The 12,142-nt window shown below is 39.7% G+C and overlaps 1 protein-coding gene across 1 annotated transcript in view; it reads right to left on the bottom strand.

The window, feature by feature from the left end:
• ahnak (AHNAK nucleoprotein) overlaps positions 1-3,779 on the bottom strand; it is a 33,417-nt gene extending 29,638 nt beyond the window's left edge. The window contains exon 1 of the mRNA XM_054598181.1: positions 3,534-3,779. The gene's annotated coding sequence lies outside the window, so the exon portion shown is untranslated. The remainder of the gene's footprint in view (positions 1-3,533) is intronic.
• Positions 3,780-12,142: the final 8,363 nt, after the last annotated feature.

The following is a 12,142-nucleotide window of genomic DNA, read 5'->3' as shown; positions in this document are numbered from 1 at the left end:
TAGTGCAGAGATATTTAGAGCAGGAGAGTGAGGATTGTGAATATGTGCCATTCTTGTGTATCCTGTAGCGGATAAAGAAAACTTAAACAAAGCTCAATGTATTTCTGAATTTACATTCCAAGCCCTGTTGACCTGACATTTTGGCTGCCCCATTCCAAATAGAGTTTTTGTAACAGATGTTGCCTGTCATTCCTTGCTCAGGGCAACATAACAGCTTTTCTGGGGGGTGGGGTGTATGTCATAAAATGAGTTTAGAGCAGGTAGAACTTGCAGTAGAGCAACAGTCGTGAAAGATTGATAGTTTTTGGATGGATTTGTATAGCAGATGTCTGGCAGGGAAGTGATGAAAGTTATCGGCTTATCAGAAAATGATTCACACCCTTTCTAAATCCCATGATAGCCTAAGCCTCACCAACTTTAAAGCTACAATAAGTCTAAATTGCATGCATGTGCATGGGTGTGACCTGCAGAGGTTTTATGAGTGACTTATGATGACTGTGCCATCATACTTCTCAAATCACTATTTCTTCACAACAAGGCAAGCAATGCTAATGATAGGTGCTGCACAGATCATACTGAGGACATGTGGAAACATTCCAAAATGGCACTGGATGGACAAGAAGGGAGTGGCTGCTGAATTGCCTAGAAAGACACACAATTGAAGCTGTTGATTTGCAACTGGATGTTAAACAAAAATTCCCACAATGAGTGCTGATCTCATGATTTGCTCTTGTTTTATTCAACCAATCCCTTGGGTAGGACTTCAGGGAGTCTGCTGGAACTGCGTAATGGCCGAAAGCCAAGCTTTACTTGTAAATGAAAGCCAAGTATGACAAAAAAAACTATAGTTTGATTGCAACCACCCTCTCTTCTTTTTGTGTATTCACTAGTACACCCAACTCCCTTTTTTTTTTTGCCTCTACTTGCTTTCCCTCCCTCCAACCAACCGCTCAACAAGCCCATGAGGAAACGGTTGAGGAAGTGTGCTGGAGACCAGTTTCTTTCCGTTTCACACTGGCACCGCTGAGTAACAACACTAACGCCTGTACTGCCTGTCAAGCATTTACAGTGCTTCTGTGAAAAATATCTTAACATGATTGTGCTAAGACTCCAATCAGTCAGAGGCATGTTCTTAAGGCTAGTAAAGATGCTGTTTGTCACATGGGTGGCAACTGCATCAAAATCTGCACGAGTGGCACTGTGCACCACCAATGTCGGCTACTATGACTAAGCAATTAAGCTTCTTCAAAATTTCACAGTGGGGTTTTTGGACTTCAACATGATATTTAGTCTAGTGTCAATGTAAAAAGCCTCTACACTTTTGAGAAAAAGAGTATCCACCCAAGGCCAAAAGGATGTTAACCAACAAAACAAAAGCTCCAGGCAGTCAGAAACCAGTTGAGAAAGTTTCTGCGCTCAAATATTCGTATAGATCTATCTCCTTCTCCTTCTGGCAAAAAATGTGCATGTTTATTATCCCCAAGTAAAGCATGCATTTTTGAAATGTTAAGAACACAACCTAAATACCTTTTAGCCCTGTGTCACTATTTGGCTCCTCAAACATCTACAACTGTGAGGCCCTGAATAAGTTAAGTGCGCATTGTAGACAAGATTGTGCAGAGTGGAGCAAAAAGCAGCTCTCCGTAACACTGAAATTATTTTTGGGTGTGGCAGGAGGGAGCAGTAGAGCAACTCCACATCAAGAAATTCGACATTCAATCGAGATTCAACGATTACATTTGGTCGTTTTCTTCAACAGCTTTAACCTCAACATGAACAAATACATCATATCATTCGGATTAGGCTATATGTGTTGATTCTGGATCGAACCACACCTGGAAAGGTGCCGTGTATGCTATGTACACAAGACAGGCAGAAAAACAAATATTCCACAACTTTTTGAGCAGATAAAGTGCGTTTCTCTATTTCTCCAAAAGTGCCAAGCCTAAGCTCCCCCCTCTATGCCTCAAACCTGGTTTCAATTAGCTTGTCTTTCCAAACCACTACATTCCATTACTCCCCTACTCGCCCTCACCCCTCCCATCCCCCATCACTTACTCACTCCCTGACTCTCTTTGCCTGTCTTTCTCCCTCCTTCTCCCCGCACCCCCTCTTTCCTCTCCTGCACACCCTGGCCGGGTGCCCAGGTTAAGAGACCCAAGGTAAAAGAAAGACAGAGAAATCTCTCTTTATCCAAAATATTTAAAAAGTCAGTCATAAGAACAAAGCAGCCGTGATAGATGCAAACTTTCTCTTACGTAAGGCTAGCTGGAAATGGCCTTGTTTAAAATCAGATGTATGTCATATCAAGAACCGTCAGACATGTTTGCCGCATTCCACAAAAGCAGACCGCGTTTAAAAGGCCCCTTTATGAATTTTTTATTGTTCCCTGATCCCTGATGACTGATAATAAACACGCTCAATCACAATAGATAGCCAGAGAAAAAAAGTTATGATCAGTAATTCTGCAAACTTTGTATGATTTAGAGGGACCCATTGCGACAGCAGTCTGAAGTACGTATGGGTTTTTTGGGGTTTTTTGCTATAAAGGGTGTGCCTCTGTGAGGAGACAGCGAAGCAAGAAGGAAGGGAGGGGAAAAAAAGGCAGGGGTGGAGGGAGGTGAAAGGGAGGAATCCACACCCAAGCTTGTTGCTGCAGGCGTTCATGGAGAATTACCTTTACTTTTTAAACTTCCCAGTCTCAGCAAAGGGCGTTGGACAGAAACACCTGAATGATAGCATTAACGCAAACTCGTTTCTTTTATCTTTAAGCTCCTTCCACTCAACCTACATTGACTGTGTGGGGTATTCTAGTGCAGTAAAAAAGTTCACTATCCCAAAGACCAGTAATTATGTGTATTCAAAGTCAAATCACTATACAAGTAGAGTGATACTGGGAACCTCTTATTTCTTGACTAAAATCATATGGAGATACTGTATTTTATTTCTATAACAGTGGGTTCAGCCCTTATATGCACCTTGGTTGACAACCTTTGTGCGCAGTTTAAAGAAAAAGTGAAGTGCGCAACTCCAGTCAAGCCCTCTGCATTCATGTGTTGGCTCTGGGTACACACCCACTTCTCACGCTTTTCCCCGTATTTAAACTTATGATGAAATTCACTCAAAATCACTGCCACTCTGCACTTCAACAGAAAAAGACATAAGTAATAATACACATTTTCTCTTTATACAAAACATAACTATGGCAAAACCTCCCTTTAGGAAAAGACATAGGTTACCACAGAAGCTAAACACATATAATACAAAGTCACTATAAGTATAGGACAAAGTCACTATAATCTTACCACTGTTACACACACTCACTGCAGTTGCCTTGAATATTACAGGAATGTTGGATATTGCAACGTAGTTGTTTAAACTAAAGCCAGGTTGTTTTAAGGGATTAGCTTTTTTTCAGCAAAATTAACAATCAGATACATTGATGCAAAGCACAGCTGGCAAAAGAGTTCACAAACAAAGGTTTTAAAAAAGCATTAACTTAAATCTAAGGAAATAAAAAAGTGCATCTTTACCTGTACGCTATGCGCCCAAGAAGCCTCACACCAGCTTGAGCATCCTTGAAAACGTGTCCTGTTCCCTTCACCCCAGCCCAAGAAAAGCACTTCTTCCAGTCACAACTGTGTAGTCTGTTAGGATCCTGTCACTCTTTTCCTTTTTCTCGATCAACCAAAGTTTCCAGGGCGTTTTCTTCCCCCTCTCTCCCGCCCTCCTCTGCTCTGAGTTGATTTAAACTTTTTTTTTTCTGTGCTGCTGCTCCTATGGGCTGAGCAGAGTGGTCAGAGGGAGCTGCCTGGGTAGGACTCCTGGTTTGCAGAAGGAGGGGACTACAGGGGAGGGAATCGGTGCGAGGGAGTGGTTCCCAGCAGCCAAGGGACCACCCACTGATGGAGGGCTCCGATGACATGCAACAGGAAAAGTAACTTCAGCTTTAAAAAAAATGGAGAGAAAAGGTTATTTACTATAAAAGAACTACATTAAAATGTCCATAAGTACCTACAGTTATCACCAAACTTGTACCAGCAGTCAGCGTTTTTGAAACTGCTTGTATCAAAATATAATAAAATAATTATAATATAAAAGTGAGCAACTATCAGTGACATTGTTTTAGCCATATAATAAATTATTCAAGCAGGACAGCTTTGGATATTTTGAGCTTCATCTTTGCTGCCAATAACAATAAAAAAAACTGGAAGACACATGTTGACTGCTTTAAGCTAATTCAAGACATGTGACACACCTCTTATCCAACTTGCAACTTGCAGCCTGCAGCGGACTTTAACTCGCTTGCATAAATGCTTACACAACGATCAGTGTACCAGCCTAACCTGCTTTATCTGTGTTTCTTAACTTATTGCCATTCAATAATCTATTTAAACAATTTGAAACTGTTTTAAATCATTTTTCATCAGTTTTTGTTTCACATTTTAGAGTAAGAATAAAGTACACAGAGCAACACACCACAATGTCATATGCTCGACAATAGCATAAACATGTTATAACAGTGTTTAAACTACTGCACACAAACTGACACAAAGTTATCATTAACAAAAATGACTGAGTGAGTCCTTTACTTAAAAGACAAAGTGGGTATTTACAAGACAGGATTTTTAGTTTTCTTTAGTTTTAACAGGGCCCACCCTGAACCAAGTCTTACTGAATTGCAAGAGCTGCATGTTTAAAGTAACATAACTTTATTTCGGTTTTGGATTATAAAACATATCCAAGATTTTAAACGCATTGTAATACTAATCTCATTCATTGTCAGTATGAAGACCGCACTCTCTCCCCAGCATATTTTTGTAGTAGCCAGTAGAGTCACATGAAAGACTTTTTTTAGAGTGAAACATCATAGTCATAGGTACAGTTCCTCTTACAGCTTTGATGTTCTGAATGATGTCTCCGTTATACTCTCTCACAATGCTGCTGCTGCCAGTGTTGAGGGTAACACTTACAAAAGTAACATCTTAAAGTAATACATTACTTTAAGACAAAAAGAAACAAAGTAATGTAACACATTACTAATAGGATTTTGGTAATATTATTCCAGTTTCGTTACCACCAAAAATTAAGTTTCCACAAAACACCACTCCCAGAAGAATCGTCTTACCAAAATACCATTATGGGTGAACTCCCATTACTTTCACTTTATTAAAGGATAGCACATGAACATATCAATCACAAGTCAAGTGCAATATGTAAAGGGAAGCCTGGTGCTGTTGAGGGTTCACTCTAACTGAGTCGGATTACGTTGCTACTAGTAAGCAGAAGAGAAAGGCTGAGGACGATTACATGAGCAAGCTGAGGCGACGGAAGTTGGATTTCTCTGGATCTGCCATTAATATGCTTGAATCCTGAGAAATGAGCCGAGGCTTGTGACAGAGAATGTTGATGAATATATGCAGCTTCTGTCAACAGTAGAATCACCAGCTTTTAGAAAGCTTTTAACTGTTTCAACCATTCATCCATTACTTTCAGTAGTATCCACGGAAGACTTTGAAACGACGCCCAATCGTAGGTGAGGGTTGATTACAAATGTTGAGTTACAGTATATACTATATGTTGGCCTTTTTGCAGAATGTTAATGCACATGCTCTATGGGCAGAGCATGCTTCTGGTTTAGCCCTATGCTAACTTGAATGGGGATAAAATAATTCAATAGTGCGGCTCTTAGACTTTTCAAATGTTGTCAAATCTGATCGTGAAACATGTCATTTCGGGAAATTGTGAGGCTCCAAACTATTTATTCACAGTTTAGTAGCCCCAACAGTAGCAACTGAGCAGGCTACTGTGGACCAGCACGCTCTCATGCACACAAATAGGGCCAGTAAGGTGACGGACAGGGCGGGATGGCTGGTAAACTTAATGGATTCTCTGACGGTCCACTGACCCACTGATGCTGCTGCCCATAGGGATTTCTCCTGGCATACCAGATGGCCAGTACACCACTGCTAGCTAGCAAACTGTAGACTGTGGTAACTAAATGTTGTAACTGGCGATTTAGCAGCAGAACAGAATTTCTATTTTTTAACTTAGTTGAGTTACTCTAGTCGCCCTGGTTGAAAATCACAAATTTAGGATATGTTCGTGCATCCAGTTTTGCAAAGAGGATGTGTGTTCTTGTTTTTCTCTTTCACTAATGTTCAGTATCTTTGAACACCCTGTTCCTCCTTGTACATGTCTCACCCATGCTTAGTTAGATGAAATGGCAAAAATGCAAGGAGTACACAGAGGAAGTTATTGCGTTGCTTTGCAAAGATTGAACAGGGAGTGGCACACAGACACACACGCTCATACATGAGCGGACACATGTACTTTAATATTACCACATTACACCATGATGTGCTAAGACAGCTCTGATTTAGTTTTCTCTTAAAGACAGGGTGCTGTTCCTCCTGAAAAAGAAGAATCCCCACAGTGTGTGTGCATGCATTTTTGTGTTTTTGTCTGTAATTGTGAATATGCTGAGATAAAAGTGAAAAAGTAATCCCAACTATATGAAAAGTAAATTCAGATCCTAAAGAACTCTGTATGAAGAGTGACATTGCTTTACTCTTTGTACTGAAACCATGTTTTATGTAACAATTATTTTCACATATCTGTAGGGCTCGGAAGGTTCTTAATTATATGCTGCAAATGAGTAGGTGAACAACATGCATTATATTGCATTTCATGCAGAGATCATTTATATTGTACACGTTGTTTTAAGAGAAACCATCTGGTACTTTTCAACGATGTGGCTTAATCGGTGAAAAGAATCATTATGATATTCACACAAAGTGTCCTGCTACTGCACCTGTTTGCTCAGCTCCACACGTTTGACTCTTTGCCACTGAGGTGTGGCTGTTGTTGCCTTTGAAGAACAGTTTCAGCTCAAGGTAAATGGCGCTTCCGGACAAGCAACTCCTAAAGTGTGTGCACATGTAAACAGCGGCAGGCTTGTAAGCTGTTTTCTACTCAACAACTTTTAGGTTTCAAGTCTTTAAGGTCAAATAACAACCCCACAGTAAAACACTGTCCCTGCTGTGTGTTCCTTACTACTCACTATGATCATGTTTACAAGCTTTCACTGTAACTTAAAAGCTCGTTCTTTCACTGGTGAGGTGACTACTGATAAACAGCTTGATTACATATTGACCTGTTAGGTATTTAATCTAAATCAATCCAAAACAGGAGTTAAAGATCAAGATAAAAAGATAACGATAAGAAGAACAGTTGAAGAATGAGCCTCGACGCAACTAAAATGTGGATTGTGCAATTGGGACAAAACTAATCAACTAAAAAGGAGATATCCTTAATAATTTGCACATACAGGGCATGTTTTAGCAAACTGAAATGTCTCTGACTGTCACCACTTTGTGTCAGGTCACTATAGTTGAATACAAGGATATGTGGGAATGGGTGTGTTTCCTGGGCTTAGGTGTGTCAGCCAGTGTGAACCAGCGCAAATAGCTTGGCTCAGACGCTCGATGACTCACGGCCCATGACTACAATGAAAACAGGGCAGCTCAGACTGCCGAGGGGAGGAAAATCAAAGGATTAGATGGGTATGGACGGTTGAATGTATGTGTGTGTGTGTGTGTGTGTGTGTGTGTGTTTGTGTGTGTGTGTCTGTGTATGCTTGTTTGTGTATTTGTGACTGTGTGTGTATGATTAATGTCTCCCGCAGGATAAGGGAAGTCACATGGCATTGGCCTGAGCAGAACTGTAACTTGTGATACAATTAAGCAAAATGACACCCCACCTCGACATAATGATTGTTTGTATTCTATCAGGGATCCTTTAGCAACTGCCCATTATTTGCATCAGCGCCAGATGGGTGGAAGTTGCCCATTTGAGTAACCAAGGTTTAATCAGATACAAGGGACTATCTGAACACATCTCATTAGAGTTTTTAACCCAAAAATATGAACAATAGTTTTGAAAATAGCTGAAAATGATAAGGATGTGATAAAAAGAGAGAAAACCCATGTATTACACTGGCAAAGTGTTACAATTATCAGCTGAAATTCTTTCCTAAATCCAGACAATGCACACAGTGTACACGGCACATGGACTTGTTTGTATGAGTCATCAAGATAATTTGTGAGAACATGAGATACAATAGAAGGGTTATACTCCAAAAAACATTTTGAGAAGTTAACTCAATGTGTGCTATTCTTTTTTCCCCTTTTCTTATCCCTCTTTTATTCCATGTGACTAGAACAACATGTATTGCAAAAGCATTGCAAGGTGTAACCAGTAACTTCAATAATTCTGTCACATTTTCATAATGATAGCATTTGGGATTTATTTGAAATATAAAGACAAGTATAACAAACAAAATACTGATTTTCATAAATACTTATTCAAAGGCCTGCTTTCACGGAAACTGATCTTGTTTGCTTCATTTGTGGTCACTTGTTGTCAAGATCAGTAGTAAAATCGGGGACTCACTACACATACCCTATTGTGTGCAGATGGAGGAGTTCTTTGTATACCAATTTCATTAGATTTTTTTAACACAATGCAACAGTGTGAATATTGTGACTGCTGAAGAGAGACAAATGGATAAACACTTTCAAAGAGGCATTGTCAGTGTTGAAGAATATCAAAGCAAGTGTACTACAGATTCATCTTGTGCTCTACATAAATGCATAAATGTGATATTGCTGAAGATGAGTCAAAAAGGCTGCAAAAGTAAACAGCATACATTTTGAGCGTTATCTTCCCACTACTGTTTACAAGGAATCATAAAAAAGAACATATCAGTTTCTCTTGTATAAAGATGGTGACGAATGTAAGTTGTGTGTGATCACCCCTGCAGCATTGGCTATCTCAGTTCAGAGTACTTAACTATGGACTAATAGATGCAACAAGACAATTGTATTTTATCTGTTATATGTGAATGATTATAAAAACACACTGGATTGCACATCAATTGAATGTTGAAACTAGAATTTCTTCACTGGGTTGTGGAGATAAAAAATATCGATCAAATCAAAGTAAAACCATTTGGCCAATGGCCCCTTCTCCTCTTACTACCCCCCCCCCCCCCACCACACACACACCACACACACTTTCGGCACCCTCGCTCGGACGAGACCCATCTTTAAACTCAACCTTACGCTTATCCTTATCCTTAAACTAAGCCTCAAATTTACATGCTATTATAATCAGACATTTAATGTAATGTAATGTTATGCAATGCCATATTATGTCATGGAATTACACAAAATATAAGGTTAAGAAACAAATTGAATAAAATGAATGCAATTACTTTTTGGATAACCTGAATTTCAACTTTTTCTACAGTATATGTTTAATAAACTGGATAGTCTAAGTAAATAGTTTAATAAAGTTTTGTGCAAATAAATAGAACTTCCTTAATGTTATTTATTAACACGTGATATTCAGCACTTCACAGTTGTCTAACATATAGTCATTACTATCTCGAAAAGTGAAATCCTTTCTTTATAATCAGTGGTGGAATGTAATAAAGTAATTCAGTAGCATTTAGTGAACGCTATATGATTACCTGCCAGCATATTAAGTACTTACCATTTGCTCCACCTCAGCCTGCAAAAACAATAACATTCTGCATATGTATTATTCTTAAACATAATAATCCCATAATATATAATAATAAAATGATGAAAGGGGCCATTCTGCTGCTTACTTTTACGTTATTTCATTTAATTTTGCCAGAAACAATTTCAAAACATATTTGAACAGAATTGAAACTGCTAACCATGGTCAAAAATCACTGGCTTTTCCTTCCATTCTTTATTTGCTCATACTGAGACCAGTGAAGCTTTGAATATAATTGGAACATTCCTGACTTGTAAATTTGCTGTGAAAGTTAAGGATTGGCCTCATCCTGTTTTAGAAATCCAATTTAATTCAACTTAATTTAATTAGCACAGATAATTGGATTTCCTTCATCTTCTTGGCAAATTAGTTCGGGACCATGGAACTAAAGCAAAAGAGAGATGATGCGCAAAGAGTTCACTGAACTTTATTGTCAGATGCATCATTTGTTGCATCGTATGCAACGCCTTATTGCACGTGTGATTTTTAGCTATCCTGTTCCTGGGACCCTGTGAGTAAGCAGACCACAAATTGCAACCTCTCAAAACAAAGTGGACCTCATGTAACAACTGAGAGCAGCGTGTATCCATGGAGAGATAACAACTACAAAGAGCTCACAGTCAGCTAATGACAGTGTGCAGAACTCCAGATAGCCAACACTATCTTGCAACACATAGGTCTCTCCGCCTGATATTTGCCATCACCATAGTAACTCATCATTGGTAATCATATTGGAATTCCCCCGGAGCGCGTGCTCCCTCACTCACATGCACACACTGATGATTCAGAAAGGCGAGCTGTTCCTTTGGTGCAGAGAAGAATGTAAAGGGAAAAAAAAGGGGAATGAGACACAGATGAAATGTGGTTTCCACTGCAAGTTGTGAGTCACGAACACGGGGGAGGGACAGAGACAGAAAAAAAGAGACTATTCTGGGATGGCTGCTATGGCAACATAATAAGCAAGGGGGCAGGTACTTCCAGGGGTGTTTCCATAGCAATGCTCTGTGTGTGTATGGATAAATATCACATGCCACAAAGCAGTTTGTAATGCAGAACTTTACTCTGCTCTACTTTGTTTGTAATTGGGTTTTTTTCATAGATTAGATGATTCCTCCCCCCCCCCCCGGCTTTTCATGTCTGCACACTAGAATATTCTAAACAGACTAACGTCGGGAACACCTTTCACATGTTCAGTCTTGGCCTGCTGTCACGATGTGCAGTCAGAGTAATTACGTTACAGAAGACTTGCCTGGAGGTGTATTACTGATGCTCAATTGTCTTTCGACATATCAGTCCCTGGAAACTGGAAACTGAAGACACAGATACTTCTGTGTGTGCATATGATAGTCCACTATGTGATCAATTTCTATACAGGTTCTGACAATCTCTCACTGTTAACTATTTTTGAATCATTGATCCCAAGCGAATGCAGGGTTTTGCAATAGTCGTTCCTCCCTTTGGCTCACCACCCATCTGTTGTGCTTCAACAGAAGCAGACACCTTCCTTGGCTGCACATTCCAGTCATAGCTGTAAATGCTCCAACACTCCAACTCTGTCTTTGGGTGGGATGTAAACCGTAAACCACCAACAAGTCAATACATGAACCTGCAATCTATGTGTTCACATGCAGTGTTGGGGTACCTGTTTGTTCAGAAAGCTCACCCAGAGCTAAACTGCCACTTTCGTAACCAAACAATGCTGGAGGAAGTCTAGTGAATGTCTTAAAACAATGTAAGTTACTCTGAACTGTGCAGATTTCAGTTCTTATACCTGCAAAGTACCTATTTACAACAAGGTACAATTGCAGTTGTGTTTCATGGTAAAGGTAATGAATAGCTTGGAGCCAATGTGAAAATTGAAGGATCAGAACACAACCAAACCACAAAGTAATTGCGAAGCTATTATGACTACCCTTTAAATGTAGTGTTTGTAGTAAACAATGATGAGTTCCATTTGAAGGTAGTATGTCTACTTGAAGGATGAAGAAAGGGAATCAATTATTATTATTTTTTTCCATCAATATTTATACGCCCTGTATTCGTACTGCGTATAACAGTTTTGCTTTAGTTTGACAACATCATTCAGTGCCCCACCTCCAGATTCTGGTAATATGAGCCAGAGGCAACTCTGGGGTTTCATGTCCAAAAGTGCAGGGGCTGTCTGTTTTCCCTCCGCCGTACCTCTCTCGCTCTTCCCTCTTGTCACGCACTTTCCTCTCCACTCTCACACTGGCAACCTCTGTTTCAGGGCAACGCAAACCAAGCAATAAATAACTAATAAATAATCCCTTTTCCAAAACAATCATGTCCCACTTCAACTTAAGTATGTTTCTTGCAAGCATTGTTATTGAGCAAAGCCTCCTTGGATGCTGGAACATATCATCTTGTCTTTCCTCGCCTTCTTCAGCTATTTACCCCTCAGCAAAATCACCTTTGACCTCCTTCATTCCATTCCAGTACTAAATTGCTATGCTGACTTTTAGTGCACAGAGAAAGCTCACACCCCCTCAAAGTGCACCAATGAGCAGAAAACGCCCCTCAGTCCTTAACCGAG

This window comes from Anoplopoma fimbria, chromosome 4, assembly GCF_027596085.1.
Source record: "Anoplopoma fimbria isolate UVic2021 breed Golden Eagle Sablefish chromosome 4, Afim_UVic_2022, whole genome shotgun sequence".
In the NCBI taxonomy this organism is placed as follows: Eukaryota; Metazoa; Chordata; class Actinopteri; order Perciformes; family Anoplopomatidae; genus Anoplopoma; species Anoplopoma fimbria.
This window is presented reverse-complemented; position numbering and strand designations above follow the sequence as displayed.